The sequence below is a fragment of the Lathyrus oleraceus genome, chromosome 6 (assembly GCF_024323335.1).
Source record: "Lathyrus oleraceus cultivar Zhongwan6 chromosome 6, CAAS_Psat_ZW6_1.0, whole genome shotgun sequence".
In the NCBI taxonomy this organism is placed as follows: domain Eukaryota; kingdom Viridiplantae; phylum Streptophyta; class Magnoliopsida; order Fabales; family Fabaceae; genus Lathyrus; species Lathyrus oleraceus.
Window position 1 is genome coordinate 308,679,237 of NC_066584.1, and position 19,836 is coordinate 308,699,072.

General features: G+C 32.5%; 1 long non-coding RNA gene across 2 annotated transcripts; it reads left to right on the forward strand.

Annotated features, from left to right (window-relative positions):
- Positions 1-297: 297 nt before the first annotated feature.
- On the forward strand, positions 298-2,099 carry LOC127093594 (uncharacterized). Of its 2 annotated transcripts, XR_007792594.1 has the most exons (5): positions 298-678; positions 780-891; positions 1,088-1,167; positions 1,272-1,379; positions 1,486-2,099. It is a non-coding gene; the product is annotated as an uncharacterized LOC127093594 (long non-coding RNA). The 2 variants fall into 2 exon arrangements; XR_007792595.1 differs by having other exon boundaries at positions 298-891.
- Positions 2,100-19,836: the final 17,737 nt, after the last annotated feature.

The window sequence follows — 19,836 nt, forward strand, 5'->3', positions numbered from 1 at the left end:
AGCTAGTGAACTTACTCTCTTTCCACTAGGCCACTTATGGTCATTTACTATCTTAATAATAATTTGAATATGTAAACCAGAATAGATTAAAATATAAATTAAAATAAAAAAATTCAAATGAGGTGGTCTGTTGAACTAACTAAAGCCACAAAAAAAAGTTGAGAGAATCCCAAAGGTAACCCTAGCCGCCTGGCTGTTGGGTGGGAATAACAACACATTAACACCAGTAGACAAAGGTCAATGAAAAGTTGCATGGAAAAAACTAAAGGTCATTAAATTTTTAAAGAGCTTTTAAATGCTCTTAAAATAAATAAAAAGAGAAAAAAACTGGGAACATGAAACAGACCTTTGTCACTCGTTCTTCACCTCTCTCCGCTTCGTTAATCGCCGGTGGAAGATTACCAGCTTTTTCGCTACAGTAGTCGTCGAAAATTTGGGGTTTTTATCGTGGTCGCCGCTCTCTCTCTTTTTCTCCTAGGGTTTTTTTTCCGTCCAGTTTTTCTAGGTTTTCGTCGCCGCTCCTAAAAAACCCCCTTTTTTCTACAGCATCCGCCCCTTTTTATACCCAATCCGTTAGGGTTTTCAGGTTGGCTTATGAAGATCGAAACAGGTATCTCTGCGAAACCCTTTCGGTGTGCTCAGTTTGGATTGCCCTATTTGATGTTAAATTCGGAAACGGTAATACAAACCGTGTACTTTCTTCCTCTACTTTGTCTCAATTCTCTTTTGGGTATTTTTTGAATTTTAACTGCCTTGCTAATTACTTGGTTTTACTGCAGTGAAAATTGGTGGAAAGAAAAACTTCAGTTATTTGCAAAGCTCAACTATTACTGCTGTTATGAACTCCTAGGTGTGAAGAAGTGCTAGTGTTATGCTTATTAATCTCTGCAGGTTAGTAGGTGCTGCCGGTTGAATGTGTTATTGGTAATGTGTTTGCTGTTATACATTGCTGTAAGTGATTTAGTTTATGGACGATGCTTAGCCTCTTTTGCAATTAGGTTCAATGCTTTGCTGTGAATGATTTTAGTTTTATAATTTTCATGCTTGGTTTTAATGTGCCCTGGCCTTGTTTGATTTGTTGCTGCAGGATATTGACGGCATGATGCGTTACATGTGTGTGGTGTGAGGTTACTGTCATGGTTGTTTTTTCCAGCAGGGTCATGGCAGGTTGTGATGTATGAACTGAAGTGAATCCGTGATATGGCTTTGTTATATGATTTTTCTACTGGTTCTGCTTTCATTATAACAGGCGCATGACTTGGTCCTTGCAGGGTTTGTTGCGTGTTGCATAACATGTAACACGATTGCTTGTAAATGATATGTCACAAGATCATGTTGGATGAATGGTTCGATGAACACTTATGCTAGAGCAGTAATAGGTTTCTAAGTTCATTGTGAATTAACTTGTTTGAACATGTGACTTGCTTCTGCTTGAACCTCATGGCAATGTGCTAATGCGTGGTCGTGACTTGGTTGGTTTTGTAGGTTTGACGGACATGACCTTGAACATGGGCAATGTTGCCCGCAAATGAAGAAACACGGTAAAAGCAAACCAACATGACTCTTGGATGATGAACCAAGGAAAGCTGGATGGGATTTATGCGAAACATGGTTATATATTGGTTGTGATTTTGGATGAAATTTGGGAATTGGTTGAAAATGTGTTGAAGTTAGTTGTAGGTTGAAGGTTCTGTTAGGAGGAGGAAAATCAGTTGGTGTTTTTTTTTTAAAAATGGTTAGATTAGTTGTGAGGAGTTTGAAATGAAGGTTTACTGTTATGAATTATTGTGTTTACAACGATTCTTTTTCTGTTTGGAAAAATGCAGGGCTTGCTTGGAATCTTGGATGATAAAACGCAATGGAGCTGTTTCGGACTTTGTCGTATTGGCTCATGTTGTGTAATAGTAGAAGTGTATGAGATTATTGAATTTGAAGTGTGATGAAACGGTTGTAATGGTTAAGTAGTTTATGAGATGTATGTGGTAATGTTACCTTGTAACCTTGGATTAGAAATTGTAGTGGTTGTATAGTGGTATTGGTTTAGAAATAAACATGTAATTAGGTTTTGGATACTGATTGTGTAATAGGATTGTATATAGATGGAATTAGAAACGATTGTAATTTTGAACATATTTGCTTCAGGAATGAATAGAAAGTTTGAAGGTTATTGATATATTGAATGAAAGTTTGATGGTTTGAATGTGATGAATGATATAATTTGAAATTATTATGGAAAGTTTATTTATGAATGTTTGAATATTAAGATTTAGAATTTGAATGAAATTGAAATTGAATAGTTATGAAAAATTTCTATTGAGATTTGCATTATGATTGGAATTACTGGTTTGAACCAAAATTGGGAACTAACTGTGATTGAAAAAATTATTGGACATTATTGTTAAATATAAATTTAAACATGAATATGGATTGATGAAAAGTTAAGATTTTTGAGTGTCATACATTGACTTAAAGTCTAGAAATGGTGTAGTGGATTTTGATGGACATGGTTGTTAAAAGGGTTAAATGGATAACTGGATATTTGGTTATAAAAAAGGATATGGATTTTAGAAATAATCCAAGACTAATCTAAATGTCAATTAAAAAAATTAAAAAAACCAATAAAACCAATTAAAATCAAATTAATCTATAATTTGTTAAAATTAATTTGATGTCAATTCTAACTTTTATTTGAAAATTAAAATCAATTAAAGTTTGAATCATTAGTAAAAAAACAATTAAGATTAAATTGAAATTTGAAATTAGACTTAATTTAAAATTAAAATCAAATTGAAAATTAAAAGGTCAAATAACTTAAATTAGAATCCATTTTGTAATTAAAAGCACCATGATCGAAAAAGCCTAGATAATGACCAATGTTTATCAAAATCGAGACAATATGGATTTGGGAATGGACGGTTGACTTTGGTCAACTAATTGACCAGAAAGTCAACGATTGACCTCAGACGTGAATTAGGGTTTATATTAAAATGAATGCATGATGCATAGTGGATGAATGCAGATGGATCAAAATCGGGGTATGACAACTACTTTTTGTTATTTTTTGGCATTTTATTTGGATCAATTGTAATTTTTTATGGGTTTGTGGCATTTTATTTAAAGTCCATTAAAATCTTGCTATTTACACTATTTTGTTAATTTCATTTTATGTTTATTTTAAATTCCATTTTATTTCGATTACGAAAATTGAAATTTCGTGATATTGTTGAATAATAAAGTATATTATGCGTGTAGGTTTGTTCTATTCTTTGTTTTATTTTCATTGCTAAAAATCAGATTTTTATCCGCGGATTCGACATTTTCCTGTCGTTATTCTGCCGAATTTTTATCGATATATCAATTGTATTTTGCCGCATTATGACATTTGCATACGACATCTCATTTGTTGTCGATACGCATAAACCGACTTTGAGTACATTACCTAGAATTTCGCTTGCATTTCCTGATTTCTTGCTTATTTTATTTGTCGATTGTGAGGTTTACTTAATCACAATTTGATACATTCCAATCCATTCCATTTTGCAATGATACACTTCATGTAAGCATTCCATTTTTGTGTATGAGTTCACTCCCATTCCATTCCGTTTTTGCAATGGATACGTTTCACATTAGCATTTCCTTAACTCATGATAACAAACAATGTTCAAACATCGTTGTTTTTTAAATCGAATTTAAACTCAACTTCCATTTGCCTTGCACGTCCTTGCGTTATGTGACATTGATTCACATCTTCACATCATGATATCGATCTGTGCATGTTTCATTTTGTTTTTACTTCTTTCGATTTGATGAATGTGTGTTGTACATATGGTGTTGTGTTGCTATCTCTAATTCACATGGATTACTCTTTGGCCTTCTTAGAATGTGATCATTTTGTGCACGTACACTCACTTGCTTACGTTTGTTTGATAGGTTTTGATTTAATTGTTTCATTATCTGATATCCCCATTCTATAAACGTACCCCCACTCCCATGACGTGTAATAATTTTATCGCTTTATTTTTTATTTCTTTGTTTAGGTAGTTTCTAACACAAGAATAAAATCAATCCTTTTCAAAAGAACAAAAATAAAAACTTGATCCAACATCGAGTATTTTTCTCAAAGACCGAACCATTTTAAACCTTCCATTTCAATCCATTTCCACCTTTTTTCCAAATATCTCCAACCATTCTATCAAATCATTTTTGTAATCGTTAAATCAAATGCTTCATCCAACGTCAAGCCAGTTTCATAATGAAAATAAAAAACACACAATTCCTATTTAACACTTTCCTATAAAGATGGAAACGAAATACGATGGATACCACGAGCTACTGAGACTAAGATTCGATATGGATATCTTGCCCATCCTAGCTCTCTCCATCATTCAAAATTGTCAATGCGATTCTTTCAAACCTTTTCTCAACCAAATCTCAAAACATCTAAGAAATATCAAACATTTTTGCAAATAAGATGGAAACAGAACATGGTGGATACCACGAGCTTCTGAGGCTAGGATTCAAGATGGATATCTCGCCCATCCAAGTTCTCGCCATTACTCAAAACACATTCAAACCAATCAAGTTATTTTCTCGCCGCCATGCAATTGATCCTCAAACCCTTTTCTCAAACGAAATGTACTTTGTCTGACGATGCAAAACAATGTTTCGTCCACTTGAACGTGTGAGTAAGCTTGCGATGTTGCCCACGAATGTTGATTTGTAAATCCATTTGACCGTGATGTGAACGTTCCCTTCTCCACTTGTTTTGGGTAGTAAAAAATGTTTACGTCTATGGACACAAAGTAGATTTCTCTAAAGTCGAACAACAAATAAATATTTTCTACTCAGAACTACGTAAGCCTTGAGTTCTCTATTGCACCCAGAGATACGTAGGAGCAAGATTTGTAAATCTTGTCAAGCACATTAATAAAAAATCCAAAAATATTTTCTCTTTTCTTTTATTTCTATATTTCCTTTCCATCTTAATAAGTCGAGAAGCCTAACATTTCCTAGCTAACACTAACGCATACAACTAACCTAACGGTTCTCGTTGAATACAACGAACGTGAGGGGTGCTAATACCTTCCCCTTGCGTAATCGACTCCTGAACCCTGGTTTGGTTGCGAATACCAATATCATTGTCATTCTTTCTTGAGTTTTATCGATATTTCTCCTTTCCTTTTTAGGAATAAATAAAGTTCGGTGGTGATATTGTTCAGTCCATCGTGCGAGCGTGCGATTGCATTTTGCTAAGTCGTGTTCTCATTTTTCGAGATGTGACAATAGATAAACGAAAAGTTAGAGATTATTTCTTTGAAGTGTTTCATGAAAAACAATCTCATGTCGATTTTTTAGAGAAAACTGATGTGTATTAATTAATTAAAAATTAAATAAAAAGCAAAAGTGCTATAGCCCCATATTCCGGGAACTCAATTAAAAGATCTTTCACGACGATTTTCAAAGCGCCAAGTGAAAAATATTAAATAAATCATAAAAAATAAAAATAACATATAATTCGATAATTGGAATTCAAAGTGAGATTGATTATAACTTTATAAGACTCGTAAAATTAGATTGATTGTTAGATTAATAAGATTCAGTTTTGACAAATTCGTATAAATTGAATTTGGATTAGTTGGCTCATTTATTATATACCTTTTCATAATTTCATATTCAAAGTATTTTTTTATTATAGTGAAATTTATCCAAACACATCTTTTATAAAATTTGGATGCCCTTCTTTTATAAAAACATTGATTTTGAAGAAAACATTTTTTATATTAGTTTTTGAAAAAAATATCTATTCAACTCTCTTCCCCTCCTTCTAAACTATTTAACACTCATATTCTATCCCACAACATTCAAATTATATCATTCGGGCTGTGAAAATGAACCAATTTAAAAATCAGAATTCGGGAGACAAGTTAAAAATGTAATGAGCTATCTTTATTTTTAATTGGATGAATTTGATCTATACCGTTAACTAATTTAATATGTAATTGATGAATTTCATAGATTATTTAATTATGATGTGATGAATTATGAAATAGTAGGTAGCAACAAGTGATGATATCACCACTTTGAAAGTCATAAAAATTAATTATAATTTTGGATATTGATTTATTGTTGATGTCCTTCTTATTTTTATCTTAGTTTCATTTACTTTTGTATTTGAACTTTGATCGTGTCACAATTTTTATTGCGATTGTAAAATGTTATGTGTCAACCAATTGTTTGACAAAATACTTTAGAAAAAGATATCTACATCTCAAATATAGATTTGTTCCAAAAGCATTGAAGATGAATGTTGTTGCTTAGAATATGATGATTTATGGTTTTTCTGAAGTTGATGATTTTTTCATGGTACAATGTTCAAATTGGTTTATCGAGTCAATAAATTTGATCGCTAAACGAATAAAATTAATCACAATTTAACTTAACTACCGAATTGAAGATTAAATTCTAATAACTTATTCTTTAAAGTGTTTATAGTTATAATTGCAATACTTATGCTTAGACCATATTTTTATGATAAATTTGATTCATCTAAGAAATCATATCACAACACTTGTATGGAACAACACTAATAAATATAAGCTACTAATTAAAGAAAGATAATAAGCATAATCTACAATATGTTCTAACCAATATATGCTTTTTGTCATGACATCAAATGAAATAGTCGATTATATATGTATTTTTCAACAAATGTCAAACAGGACTAAGATTTTGAATTTAAGTTATTGTAGCCATTTTTTTGTTTAACTTATAATCTTATTTAAAATATATATATATATATATATATATATAATATATATATATATATATATATATATATAATATATATATATAATATATATATATATATATATATATATATATATTATATATATATAATATTATATAATATTATATATATATATAAAAGCTAATTAACATAATCTACCATATATGTCCTAACCAATATATGTTTCTTATCATGACAGCGAATGAAATAGTCTATCATACATGTATTTGTTAATAAATGTCAAACTGAACTAAGATTTTGAATTTAAGTTATTGTAGTCATTTTTTTTTAAACTTTTATATATATATATATATTATATATATATATATATATATATATATATATTACCTCGGTGTTTAAGTAAAATAAAGAGAAAAGATTATTAGTAAAATAAAACATAGCATTCATAAGATATATTTTTTCGATTTTTAAATGTTCGAGGTGAAAGTTTCGTCGTGAAAAATCGTATTTGTAGTAGTGATTTGTACTATTTTATCTTTTGGATCATTTCTAGTTGTCTCTCAAATTTGATTTTAATACGCTGAAAGGAAAATCATCAAATTTGATTTTAATACGATGAAAGGAAAATCATCAAATTTGTTCTTTAGTAGATATTCTTCCAAAGATAAGTTGATTGTGTGAAGTCAAGCTTCTCTAACTATTGGTTTTGATGAAGACAATTTAGAAGCAAATCCTCGTAGCACAAGAATGGAAAAATGCTCATGGTCAAAGCTAAAACATCAAGTGTTCAATGACATTCAACTTTATAAAGACTAGCTTTGGGACTTTATAGTTGACCAATATTTTTAAGGTACAAGTAGCAATTTCATTATGTTAATACTTAAGTGCTTAAGAAAAATCATGTTGATCATTCCATAATGCATACATTCTTTAAACACTTTTGGAACTTGGCTGAAACTTATTTTTTGAATGATTTTTCAGTTTTAAGTCAGGTGTAACCGGTTACACCATTTCTGGTAACCGGTTACACATACATGATTTTGAGTTATTTGTTGTGAAATAGCGGGTGTAACCGGTTACATCATTTCTGATAACCGATTATACACACGAAAACTTTCAATTTTTTATACCGCTTCAGGTGTAACCGATTACACCATTTATGGTAACTGGTTACCACTGAAGCAATGACATTTTTTCATTCAAAATCTAATTTTAACAAACTTATTTTTTTCATCCCTCAAGCATGACATCTTTTCATGATTACATGCACATTCAAAGAGGTATTGAGGTACTATAAATACCTTACTTATCAGATTTTAAAAAACTCACCTCATTCATTGCAATTAAAACTCATTACTTTCTCAAACTTTCTAACAAGTGTCTTGTGATACAAATTTTGTGTGAAACTTAGTGCATAAATCTTCATTGCATCATTTAAAAGTTTCAACGCTAACTCAGAGCACTTGTATAACATATTGTGAATTGCTTACTTGATAGAGAAGATCAATTATTTAAATTGACATACATATTATCCAACTTCAAACTCTTGTATAAAATTCATATTAGTGCGAATACCTTGCTGTCCAGGATTGTTGGAAGTAAGAGAGTGAAAAGGAGAGGATTGTTCTCTTCTTTCACTTTGTAAAGATCATAAGGGGATTATCCTTATTGATTGAGTTAGATAATTATGTATAGTGGATATGATAGACTTGTACAAAGTTCTAAACACATAGTGAAATCTCTTACTGTGCAAGGGGACTGAATGTACTCTCGGATAGTGAGGGGAACCAGGATACATCATTGTGTTCTTTACATTTATGCACTTTACCACTTTCTAAATCATCACCAAGCCAGAAAGTTAGACGCATAATTTCAATAAACTGAAAATCGATCGAAGTACATAATTCACCCCCTTCTTAGGCACAATCTCTACTTACAATTGGCATGAGAGTGGGTTATAGATAACCTGTTCGTAGAGATCTAGAATAGCTTCCGCAAGTGCAAATTATGTTTTCAAAGATGGTGGCAGCAACAATAAACCTCCACTATTTTCTAGTGAATACTTCGATTTTTGGAAAATTTGCATGAAAGCTCATTTGGAAGCGTAAGGAGAAGAAATATGGGATGTTGTAGAGAATGGTCAGTTTGTTCCTACAAGTGTTGTCAACGGGGTTGGAACACCAAAGATTAAGAGTTCATGGGATGAAGATGATAAGAAAAAAGTCTTTTACATTAAGAAAGCAATCAACATACTAAAGTACACTTAGCATGGATGAATTATTCCGTGTCTCTCAATCTAAAACTGCAAAGAAAATATGGGATACATTGGTAGAAACTCATGAAGGAACCACTGAAGTGAAGAGATCTAGATTGAATACTTTAAGTAAAGAGTACTAGATGTTCAAAATGCAGCCTAAAGAATCTATTGTCGGGTTGCAAAATAGATTTGCACACTTGACAAATCACTTGATTGCTCTCTGTAAGATTTTTACTAACAATGATCTTAATCTTAAAGTGCTTAGGTATTTAACCAGGGAATGAAAACCAAAAGTGACGACAATATCGAAAAAGAAAAGCCTTTCTACCATGACCTCCGCATCCTTGTCCGGAAAACTTTAAAAGCATGAAGTTGAACTTGGAAGAATTGAAAAACATGAGAATCAAGAGAAGAAATCCAAATGCATTGCTTTGAAAGTTGACACAAAAAAAGAACAAGAAGATGATGCTCCGTTAGAAGATGAAAACTTCATGCTCCTTGTAAAAAGACTTGGTAAGTTATTTGGTAATAATGAAAAATCCTTGAATTATGCAAAAAGAAAGAAAACTTTCAGGAAAAAGGATGCTTCCATTTCAACACCAATTGTCACTTGCTATGAATATGGAAAGAAAGGACACATAAAGACGGATTGTCTAAAACTCACCAAGAAGAATGACTTCAAAAGTAGAATAGAGACAAAATCCAAAAGAGCCTACATTGCATGGGAAGATAATGAAATAAGTTCATCATCTGACTCGGAAAGTGAAGAATGTGCAAATCTTGCTTTGATGGCATCACATCATTCTGATGGTGAAGATGAAGAGGTTAGTAATTATGTTTTCATTTATGATAATGATGCATAAGGTTCTATAGATGAACTACTCAATGAATGCAAAATTTTGAATAAAATAGTGTCAAATCAAAAGAAATAAATTTTATCTCTTGAAAAAAATATTGACACCATGGGAAAAAAATTGAATTTGAAAAACAAAATTTTGTTAAAGAACAAAAACATAATTTTGTATGCAAAAAGTGTGAGTCACTTTCTTTCCAAATTGTCCAATTGGAAAAAGTTCTTGAAAGATATGAAAAAGTACAAATTGAATTGGAGGGCGTCCTTAGTCAACAAAGATATTCTAATGATAAAAGTGGACTTGGTTATTCTAAATTTAATAAGTCAAGTTCTAGTAAGACTATCTTTGTTAAGACAAGTGATCAACCCAATAAAGAAAAAGTGAACAAAATAAATAATTTTCATCATTATCCTAAAAGGAAAAGATTTGTTAAGAAAAAATCTTATGTTCCTATATATAGAAGTAATTTTGTTCCTACTTGTTTCTATTATGGTATAATTGGTCACACACTTAATGCTTACTATGTAAGGAACTTTAGTGTGGCAAGTGGTAATTATGTGTGGGTCAAGAAAGGAACTAATCATGAAGGACCCAAGGCAATTTGGGCACCTAACAAAACCTAATTTGTTTTGTAGGTATGCTTGAAAACCACTACAAATCTATGGTATATCGATAGTGGTTGTTCTAGGCATATGATGGGAGATATCAACAAATGTTCAAGTCTAGTGCTTAAGACCAAGGGATATGTCACTTATGGAGACAACAATAAGTGAATTTTTTTTGGCATATGCAAAGTTGGAGCACCACTTTTCACATCCATTTAATATGTTCTTTATATCGAAGGAGTAAAGTACAATCTTCTAGGTATAAGCCAACATTGTGAAAAAGGCTTCAAGATCAAGTTCACCAAGGATGAATGCTTGATTGAAGATGAAGTCACTAATGAGATAAAACTCAAAGGTAAAAGATTTAATACTATTTTTATGATTTCCTTAGATGATTTATCTTTGAAAGTAAAATGTATCATGGTAAACAACAATGACTCATGGCTATGGCATAAAAGAGTTACTCATATTCATATGGAACATTTAAACAAACTAGTCAAACATGATCTTGTCATTGGTTTACCCAAGATAAAGTTTGTCAAAGATACAGTATGTGATGCTTGTCAAAAGGGAAAACAAACCAAATCAACTTTCAAACCTAAGAATGTGGTGTCTACTTCAAGGTCACTACAATTGTTGCATATGGACTTGTTTGGTCCATCAAGAACGAGAAGCTTCAGAGGTAATGTATATGATTTAGTTATTGTGGATGATTTCTAGACGTTCTTGGATATTCTTTTTAGTGCATAAAATTGATGTATTTAAGGCGTTAAAAAAGTACGCAAAGTAAATTCAAAATGAAAATTCACTAAAAATTGCCTCCATAAGAAGCGATCATGGTGGAGAGTTCAAAAATGATCATTTTGAAGAGTTTTGTGAAGAACATGGGATCTTTCACAATTTTTCACCACCAAGGAATCCACAATAAAATGGAGTGGTGGAAAGAAAGAATGGTCTCTAGTAGAACTTGCAAGAACAATGCTTAGTGATTCAAGTCTACCAAAATATTTTTGGGCGGATGCGGTAATCACGACTTGTTATGTAAGTAATCGGGTTATTATAAGACCGATATTAAAAAAGACTACATATGAACTTTTCAAGGGAAGAAAGGCAAACATTGCTCACTTTCACATATTTGGATGCAAGTGCTTTGGCCTAAATAATGACAAAGAGAATTTCGGTAAGTTTGACAAGAAGTCCGATGAAGGTGTTTTTCTTGTTTCCTTTGACTATAAAAGAACTTTAACTATATAAGAATCAATGCATGTTTCCTTTGATGAATCTAACCCCTATAAGGAGGATATTGTTGTTTGTGATGATGGTGATGATGATGATGATAGTTTAGAAGTTCCTATGGAAGATGCTTCTAAAGTCAACAATGATGATCAATCAAAACATAAAGAGGAACCAATTCAACAAGAGACAAATCATAGTGATCTACCTAAATAATGGAGAACCCATCGTGATAATCTAATTGACAAAGTTATTGGTGGTATAAGTCAAGGTGTAGTAACAAGACTGAATCTCAAGGATGCTTGCTTGGATATGACATTTGTTTCTCAAGTTGAACCTTCCAAAATTGATGAAGCCTTAGAAGATGACCAATGGATACTTTCCATGAAAGAAGAATTAAATCAATTCTAAAGGAATCAAGTTTGGGAACTTGTTCCTAGGCCAAGTGATAAACACATCATAGGTACCAAATGGGTGTTTAAGAACAAACTTGATGAGAATGCTATAATTGTTCGAAACAAAGCAAGGTCGGTGGCTCAAGGTTACAATCAAGAAGAAGGAATCGACTTTGAAGAAACATTTGCTCAAGTTACAAGGTTAGAAGCTATTCGTTTATTGCTTGCTTATGCTTGTTCATTAAATTTTTAGTTATTCCAAATGGACGTCAAGAGCGCCTTCTTGAATGGGTACATAAATTAGGAACTCTATGTTAAATAACCTCCTGATTTTGAAGACTTCAAGAATCCTTCACATGTCTTCAAGTTAAAGAAAGCTCTTTATAGTTTAAAGAAAGCACCAAGAGCATGACATGATAGACTTAGAATTTTTCTATGTGAAAAAGGATTTGAGAAAGGTAAAGTTGATAAAACCTTATTTATTAAGAAAATCAAAGGTCATACTTTATTGGTTCAAGTATATATTGACGACATCATATTCAGATCAACAAATAAAGATCTATGTGAAGAATTTCTGTTGATGATGCAAGGAGAATTCTAGATGTCTATGATGGGTAAGATGAACTATTTTATTGGACTACAAATTAACCAATTAAAGAACAACATCTTCATTAATCAATCCAAGTATTGCAAAGAATTGTTGAAAAGATTTGATAAGGACAATTGCAAAGCAATGGCTACTCCAATGGGCTCCATAACATATGTAGATCTATATGAATCCGGTGTTTCAATTGATATTACAAAGTATCGAGGTATGATTGATTCATTGTTATATATGACAGAAAATCGTCCTGACATTATGTTTAGTGTTTGTTTTTGTGCTCGGTTTCAAGAAAATCCAAAGGAATCATATCTTGCCTCCGTGGAACGAATCATGAAGTATCTTAAAGGGATAACAAATGTCGGCTTATGGTATCCTAAAGGTAGTATATGTAACTTAATTGATTATTCTGGCTCAGATTATGCAGATTGTAAAACATACCAGAAAAGCACAAGCGGCATGTGTCATATCCTACGAAACACTCTCGTATCGTGGTCCTGTAAAAAGCACACATGTGTGTCTCTTAGTACGGATAAAGAAGAATACATTTCTATAGGAAGTTGTTGCACTCAAATACTTTGGTTGGAACAACAACTTTGTGAGTACGACGTGAACCTTGGATGCATTGTGTTAAAGTGTGATGGTACAAGTTCTATAAACATAACCAAAAATCCAGTCATGTACTCAAGAACAAAACATATCGACATTCGACATCATTTACTCTGTGATCATGTGCTTAAAGGAGACATTGAAGTAACATTCGTGGATACACATAACCAACTTGCAGATATCTTCACAAAACTGCTTGCAAAGGGATCGTTCTACAAGATTCCAAGGGGACTAGGCATATTGGATGAATTTGATGTATAATTCATCAAAGGCATTCTTCAATCATCATTAAAATATCTAAGGTACATGTTATCTCTTAAAATTTAATGCTAATTCACAATTCCATTTGTGAATTACTCTTGTTAATATATTGAATCTTCGTTTTTATTTGTTTAAACAATGTTTATATGTTGTTTTTATATGATATAAATATGTTAGAACTATTGTGTATGCATGTAACTGGTTACCAGAAAAGGTGTAACCGGTTACCAATTCAAAATTTCATATATTCTGATACTTTTTAAGTTCTACGTGTTTCCGTAACCAGTTACATTGAACCCTGTAACCGGTTACCACTGGTCCGAAATCAATTTTTCAAATAAGTTTTTATGGCTTTTAGGACTTTGGTCAACATTCATCTCACTTTTCCACCTACTTTTTCCTTGGTATTAATAACCATTAATCATATCCTTTATTACCCACTCATAATACAACAACTACCAATAAAATCTCATTAAATCTCCAGTCATCAAAACCTTCCATAAATTACTTTCACTTTTCAAAACATATTCATACCCACTCAAATAAGCTAATGTGAAAATCACTTCCTCAAGTCAGCAAACCCTAATTGTTCATCTTCCTTCTCAAGCTCCAACAATGGCACCATCTAGAAAAGACAAAGGGAAAGGAAAAGTTGATGAAAGTTCAAGTGCTCCAAATCCTTTGAACCTTGGGAGATTAGTTGATACACCAAGCGAAAATAAAGTGCTTCTCAGTTTCAGGAATCACCCTCTTACTCCTCCTAAGTGTGGTAATATGTCTTTTTTCCATCATAGGCTTTGATTTTCCAACTTTACTCCATTACCAAGAGTTGGATAGTTTGATTTCTAACTCAAGACCAATTTATCTTGACTTTGTTAGAGCATTTTATGCAAATCAGTCAATTAAAAAGGGTTGTGTTTTTACTTCGCATGTTAAGGGAAAATAGATTGTTTTGAAGAATTTGGAAAGTGCTTAGATGTTCCATATGAGGGTGTAAGAATTTGTCATGGTTTTACTCAAGATTGACTTGGATATAACAAAGTTAGTTATTATTTCAGCATTCATCGTTTAACTGAGCATGAAATTAATAACAAGAGAGCTCGTAATTCTTCCTCAAACTGGTTGAATTTGTCCGGTAAGAACCTCTCTGTGAGTTATAGGATGCTTCACTACTTAATATCTTATATCCTCATTCCCAAACACTTAAACCACTCTCAAATTAGTGATACCGAGATGCAAAAAATTTATGTGGTTAAGAATTGTTTGAAGGTAAATTAGGTGATGTCATCATGCACCATATGCAACACCAAATAAGCCTAAGTGGTGGACTTCCTTATGCAAGGTTGATCACAAAGATTATGGAGCATTGCGGAATTGATTAAAGGGGAGAATCTAAGAATAAGATGAGTGCTAAGAAGTGTGAATTCATGTTGGGGCAGCTGGGAGAAATATGGAAATCCTCAAAGACAAAGACGGTATTTTCAAGCATAAAGATGATTCTTCTGTGTCATTGGCTCCACCTGAACCCGAAGGAGGCTACACAAATGAAGCCATCTACAACAAAATGTGTTCCTTGGAAACTCTTATGACATTCGGCTTCCATGAGCTTCATCTTGAGATAGCCTCCCTTAAAAACCAAAACCAAAAGGAAAGTGAAGATAACGAAAGTGAAGATGATAATATGGATAAAGATGAAAGTGACTAGACCATTAATTGCTATATATTGTTATACTGTCTTTTGTTTATGTTTTTCCATTATGTCTTAGAACTATTTTTGATATTATGATGTTTATGTTTCCATTTTCGTTTTCGTTTTTGTTTTCATTTCGGTTCCTAATGTATTGTACTATGAGTATGTTGGTTCTATTTTGCTTATTTATGTAAGACTTATTATGGTATTATCATTGTGTTATATCATAACATCATGTTATATTTTCTTATCCAAGCATTATGTAATGTTATGTCAAAGCTTCATTTATGTTCATAAAATTTCACGACTTCTCCCATCCTTTTTGCTAATGACAAAGGAGGAGAAGATGTCTGTGTTGTGTATGATTTTCTCTAACATTTGCAAGAAGCAACAAATTCTCAAAAACTCTCATTTAAGGATCAAGGGGGAGCATTCATCAAGGGGTAGTTAAAATTGTTAGGGGGAGCAAAGATTATCGATCTTTCAACGGTTTGTCATCATCAAAAAGGGGGAGAATGTGAAGTCAAGCTTCTCCAACTATTGGTTTTGATGAAGACAATTTATAAGCAAATCCTCATAGAAAAATAATGGAAAAAGCCTCATGGTCAAAGCTAAAACATCAAGTGTTCAAAGGAATTATACTTTATGAAGACTAGCTTTGGGACTTTAGGGATGATCAATATTTTTTAGGTACAAGTAGCAATTTCATTATGTAAATACTTAAGTGCTCAAGAAAAATTATGTTGGTCATTTCATAATGCATACATTCTTTAAACACTTTTGGAACTTGACTGAAACTTATCTTTTAAAGTATTTTTTAATTCTATTTCAGGTGTAACCGGTTACACCATTTATGATAACCAATTACACACACGTAACTTTGAGTTATTTGTTGTTCAATAACAGGTGTAACCGGTTACACCATTTCTGGTAACCGGTTACACACACAAAAACTTTCATTTTTTTATACTGCTCTAGGTGTAACCAGTTACACCTTTTCTGGTAACCGCATACCACTGAAGCAGTGGCATTTTTTCATTCAAAATATGATTTTAATGAACTTATTTTTTCATCCCGCAACCATGGCATGTTTTCATGATTACATGCACATTCAGAGAGGTATTGAGGTACTATAAATACCCTACTTATCAGATTTTGAAAAACTTGCCTCTTTCATTACAATTCAAACTCATTACTCTCTCAAACTTTCAAACAAGTGTCTTGTGATACAAACTTTGTGTGAAACTTAGTGCATAAATCTTCATTGCATCATTTAAAAGTTTCAACATTAATTCTGAGCACTTGTATAACATATTGTGAATTACTTACTTGATAGAGAAGATCAATTCTTGAAATTTATATACATATTATCCAACTTCAAACTCTTGTATAAAATCCAGATTAGTGTGAATACCTTGTTGTCTAGGATTATTGGAAGCAAGAGAGTAAAAACAGAGGATTATTCTCTTCTTTCACTTTGTACAAAGTTCTAAACACATAGTGAAATCTCTTATTGCATAAGGGGACCGGGTGTACTCTTGGATTGTGAGGGGAACCTGGATACATCGTCGCGTTCTTTACATTTCTCTACTTTACCGCTTTATAAATCATCACCAAACCAAAAAGTTAGAAGCATAATTTCAATAAACCAAATATCGATCAAAGTACCTAATTCACCCCCTCTTAGGCGTAATCTCTACTTACATACTGGTCACTAGAGGTTAACTACTCACTATGGACACAAATTTGTTCTTCTATGAAAAAGATACAAATGTTGACTTTGTAGCGTAGAGATGACTATAGGAATGATGGTATGCTTGTCAGGCGCTTGATCTCAAAGTAATTATGTAAGCACTTGTTAGTAGATAATAGAGCAAAAAATTTAGACATGTGACCAAATGAGACTTTATCATAAGCATTCATATAGTTACTTGATGATCAATCTCTAAGACGACATGTTAAAAATACATCTTAAATCCAATGTTCACTTTACAAAAGTGAATTTTACACATTCTTACTTTAGTATAAGCTTTTTCAATAATTTTCTACGCATGAAATAAACGATATAGAAGAATTTTTTTTCTCTTACATCTTATTATCATCAAAATTAAAATTAAAGATCTCATTCTTCAATCTACTTTTGTTCAACATGTATCACCATACTACTAAGAAAAGCCACTAAGACCAAGTGAAGGGTTACCTAGAGCATATTCCTCTGAGATAGGCTTCTAAGAGTTTTTTCATAACTTCGGTCTATCCATCAAGTAGATACGAAGGGAATTTGTGTAATGCTACCTGTCGTACCTCGAAAAAAGAATATAACCTTGTGAAGCGTGTCGCACGATCGCGGATGGACTAATAGAGTCTCCATCAAACTTTATTTATTCGCAAAAAGAGAAAGAGAAAATATCGATAAAACCCCTAAAAGAACGACTAAGATATGATCACCGCAACTAAATCGGATCCGGGAGTCGATTACGCAAGGGGAAGGTATTAACACCTCTCATGTCCGTTCTACTCAACGAGAACCATTTAATTAGTTTATGCATTAGTTTTAGCTTGAATTTTTTTGGCTTTCTCGAGTTATTAGAAGATTGCTGGTCTTGCTCCTACGTATCTCTGGGTGCGATGGAGAACTCAAGGATACGTAGTTCTGGATAGAAAATGTTTGTTTGTTGGTCGATTTTAGCGAATGCTATTTTGTCACAATCGACGGAAAAACATTGCTTGCTACCCAAAATAGTGGAGATGAGAACGTTTGCATCCAACCAAATGGATAGACATATCAACATTTATGGGAAAACGTCGCTAGCTTATTCACACATATAAGTGGATGAAGCATTGTCTTGCATCGTCTCGAGATAAAATACCTTTTGTTTATGAAAAGGGTTTGAAGATCGTGCGACGTGAGAAAAGAGATGTTTGATGTGTTGGATGTCTTTTTATGGGTGACGACGAGAGCTCGGATGGTCGAGAACTACATCTCGTATCCCAAATCTTAGGAGCTCGCGAACTACTGATAACTCATATTTTGTGAGTTATTTAAGCCTTTAATTCTTGAAGTTCTTAGATTTAATTTTATGTTATTTTAAGTAGGATGTTTAATTTTGATGTTTTTAGGTAAAATAGCGTGGAGCATAATAGGTGCTCCATTTTTAAACTTTTATGTGTTTTGTGTTTTGTTCATGAGATGTTATAGTTATGAGTTTTGGCATGCTGGAAGTGACAGTGGTATGAATGAACATTTCACAACAGGTTTTAATACCAAAAGATACTGGAGCATTCAAAGATTTCAACAAAGGAGAAATAGGGAATAATGTGAGTGTTTATACATTCATTTGTTGAGCTGTAAAGGTGAAGAAAAGGTTGATGCTATAAGATAAAATGTTGACGCGAGGTACAAGACAAAGCATCACTGCCTCACTCCCTGCACTACTGCACATTTCTGCCACCTCTGTTTCACTTCTCTACTGCATTACACCATATCTCCTCACATGCTAAGAGTACCTTAGCCTTGGATAATACAAAAAAAGGGAGAAAAAGGAAGGAAATGTGCTGGTTTCATTTGGGCCAAAGCATATCCAAGAAGCCCAAAATCCAAGACAACACAAAACTCTAGATGAACTCAGTGTAAAATGTACCCTTAAGGGAAAACGAAGGAGGTTCACATATTCAGAAAAAAAAACACACAGAAAAGAGCAAGTGAGAATCAAGAAGAGCAAAAGAAGGGTGAGAGTTTTGCACATCAGTTTGGGTAGAGCTCCGCATGATCTGGCATGACAGAGTTCGACTCTTGTTAACTAAAGATTGCAAAGAGACAACTTTATTACTTAGGTTTCTCATTTCTTTTACAGTCATTGTATTTTTAGATGTTAAGCTTACAAACTAGTATGCTTGTATTGGTAAGACTCATTATGAGCTAAAAGTCTTATTGTTGAGCTATGGGAAGTATATTAGTAGTTAAATCCCTTATGTTTTATTATGTGTGTTTAGTTATTGGTTTTATTGTTTGTTTTCATGCTATACACTTAGTTATTGGGCTGATCATCTTAGAACTGAGTATCAACTTGGTATGTGAGGAATCCATTACCAAGTGGATTAAATAATAAATATGGTTGCGCAAGTAGGATAAGAATATTCACTTAATTAGTTACCTTGGGCATAAGGAACTACAACCATAGGGGTAATGCATAATTATTTAACATGTATGTAAGTAATGTGAGACTTTGGAATTTGTTCTTTACTACTCACGCATATGAATATATGATGTAGGAATACACGTTGAGATCACATTTTGTCCCCACTTGTCACGAAACATCATATCATATAAGCATATTGGTAAAAAAATGCTAGAAATGGATCACTTCTCAACATGCTTCTTAATATTTACACAACTCTCTATTGACTACTAGTGTTTACATTCTGCTCACTGAACCATCACACAATTACTATATTTGTTACCTTGCTCATGCTATTCACAAACATAAAATATTGAAAATCAATCTAAGTTAATACCGTTCCTTGTGGGTTTGACATCCTTACTAATGTTATCACTTGCTGCAATCAAAAGCATATATACTTGC